Here is a 2,980-nt window from a genome sequence, read left to right as displayed (position 1 = left end):
TCTATGTGTATGCGTTGTGTGTGAGTTTGCCTTTATTGGCCTAAATGTCCCAAAAAAAAAAATCCACAGGGGAAGCTGGAATAGTAACGGATTGCTCCGCTGAGGGCATCCGCTCCACTTTCGGCATAGGCTCTGCTTCCGAAGCTAGTGTTTCCTCCTCCGCTACTGCCCTGACTATTATTTTTAAAGAATTCCTCTTTTGTAGAGACCGAGAACGGGGTAACCCACAGTTCCAAGGATTTTGCTGAGAATGGAGATAACGAGAGCACTTTTTGTTCTTTTGTTACTATTATTTTTTTGCATTAGTTTTTTTTATTATTAAAAATAAATCATGCTACAAATTTTATATCTATTTAAATATTTAATTAATATTTAAATATCTTAGACATTTCCCCATCTCTATTAGAAAATCATTAAGGTCACATTGCTTTTCAACATTTCATTTTCTTGAAAGCCTCTCCAACTTTAATTTTATTAATACGACCATAAAAATAAAAAAATCTGTTAAAATTTATTAAAAAATGATACTTTAAACATCATATCATATTTTTAGAGATTCACATACATAGCATCATAAACAATCTAATTTTCATAACAATCTTTTTTTTTCCTCTTTCGAAAACTTGAATAAACATAAACTTGAATAAACATAAATAACATAAAATTTACTCTTGCAATAGTACGGAGCAGCAAGGGCCTTCCAAGCTGCTCCGTACTATGGCAAGAGTAGCAAAGTTGCGCCATGAATCAATCCCACCCTTATATAGTGTGAGAGAAGATCTTGGTGAATTTCTAGAGACTTCCCAATCAATAAAATCAGCCAACCAAGGTGTTGTTCAGATTCAAGTAGGATTTAGTAAATCCTCTAAATCAAAATTTCACAAAATCATGTGCTTTTTGACAAGAAAGGTGTCAAATCATGTCTAATCAAATGAAATTGTTTGATGATGCAACTCGGAATTTAAGTCAACTAATTCACAGAAAACGCTAATCTAACTTAGTAAATCATGATAAGGTATACTGATTTCTCATACTGCATGTCTCCAAACCCTTGTAAATCCACTAACCTCTGAAATTTAATAAATCTAATATTAATTTATTTGGTAAATATTAATTACTAAACCTAATTTATTTGTATCTTATTTACATAATTGAATGTTACTAATTATATTTTATTCTTATCAATCCTAATTTGATCACCAAAGTAATAGTTGTTATAAATTAACATAATACTACGTTTTAATTTGAGTAGATATTAAATTAAATATATGAAGTGTAATATTAATAGTAATAGATCTAGCTGAATGTTTGTGACTTTGGGCTATCAAGTCATAAATAATAGTACACATTTTAAATATCTTAGATCTATTATTCAGAATGATGTTGAAATAGATGAAAATATTATTAGCAAAATTCAAATTGGACGAAAGTGGAGGAAAGCATCAAGCTTGTTCTGTGATAGAAAAATCAAACAAAAAGTAATTTAATTAAAATTGAAATTGCTAGTGTGTGTGATAATGTGTGTGTGTGTATATCAATGCTACCACATTTAAAAGCAACATCCCACACAAAAACTTCAAAAGACCATTGAAAAAGTTATCCCAACCATCATTAACTCTCCAAGATAGCATAAGCATCATTTTTAAAGAGATTCTCCTCGTATAAAAATTAAAAAACTCTAACAGCCTTGGAGACTCTATAATGTCGTGTTTACAATCATTCCCTCTTACAAAACCAATAGATGAAGAAAACAATGATAAAACCCAAAAGGTAAAATCAAAGAAAAGAAAATAAAATATAGAAATAACAATTTAGGAGCAAAGGCAGAGACTGTGCCTCGAAGAACATTGTAAGCAAATTCCAGGGATAAACTAAAACGGCAAGGGTCACTCATGCTAAGTAATCTACTTAACTATTGCCATTGGATTTGCTTCAAGAGCTAGGGTTAACTTCCCTGTTACCGCCATAACTTTTTTTTTTTCACATCATTAAACGGATGCCTTCCGATGACCCGGTTAGGAAAGTTAAGGTATTATATTTGACTTAAGTTAATAAAGGCAGAGGTAGACCTAAAAAGACATGGTTAGAAAATATTAAAAAATATCTTAAGAAATGGGCTCAGATTCACCTTTGTTCAATCAACAAGCAGATCCAACCATCAATTCCCTACCAGAGTAATAAGGACGTGGTTGCCCATAGATGCACGGGCCATCCAAGCTATTCCATCGCCATTGGATAAGAATATTTGCTGAGATCTCATAAAATTTGGGTGAGAAATGTTGAGGTGAGGATACCAAGTAGTAGAAAGATGACGAAGAAAAGCATCTTAAATCATACATAAAAATTTTTTATCAATAAATATAATAAGTATATCCTCCTTGCTCTCAATATACATCTCCATCAAACATCTTAACAAATGTATAGCTTCCATAGTATACCTACCCAGCATGAATCCAAATTACTTTTGAGAAATATTGGTATCATGTAATAAGCCATGCTCAAAAAAACTGCTTTAAGGAGCAGTAAAAAGCCATCTCAAACGAAGTCGTGCTCTCTCCCATAATTTTAATGTGACACATTAGCTTAATTCATCTATAATTCACATACTCTTGGGCACCACCTTTATACTTAAAATTAAGAACCAACACACTCTTCCTCCATTTATCTGGCAACTTTTTATTCATCAAAATAATATTAAAAAACTTAGTCATCTCAAAAATTCCTTGATCTCTTAGGCATTTCCACATCTCAATTGAAATATCAATAGGACACAATGCTTTTCCACACTTCATTTTCTTGAAAGCCTTTCGAACTTCAAGCATATTCCGAGGCAAATTTTGAAAGGGCATATTAACTACCCAAAAATTTCGTCCTCATTTTACAAGGTATTTATGATTTGAGTTCTGATTTCCCATAGGTGCAAGCCCCTATAATTAATTACCTCTCCCGATAACTAGAGAGAACTTTCGATTAACGCTCA

The 2,980-nt window shown here is 32.0% G+C and overlaps 1 long non-coding RNA gene across 1 annotated transcript; it reads right to left on the bottom strand.

Annotated features, from left to right (window-relative positions):
• Positions 1-1,810: 1,810 nt before the first annotated feature.
• Positions 1,811-2,974, bottom strand: LOC114581366. Its single transcript, XR_003703294.1, has 2 exons — positions 2,129-2,974; positions 1,811-2,069 (listed from the first exon to the last, which is right to left on the bottom strand). It is a non-coding gene; the product is annotated as an uncharacterized LOC114581366 (long non-coding RNA).
• Between the last annotated feature and the right edge of the window lie 6 nt (positions 2,975-2,980).

Source organism: Dendrobium catenatum, unplaced genomic scaffold (assembly GCF_001605985.2).
Source record: "Dendrobium catenatum unplaced genomic scaffold, ASM160598v2 fragScaff_scaffold_1678, whole genome shotgun sequence".
In the NCBI taxonomy this organism is placed as follows: Eukaryota; Viridiplantae; Streptophyta; class Magnoliopsida; order Asparagales; family Orchidaceae; genus Dendrobium; species Dendrobium catenatum.
This window is presented reverse-complemented; position numbering and strand designations above follow the sequence as displayed.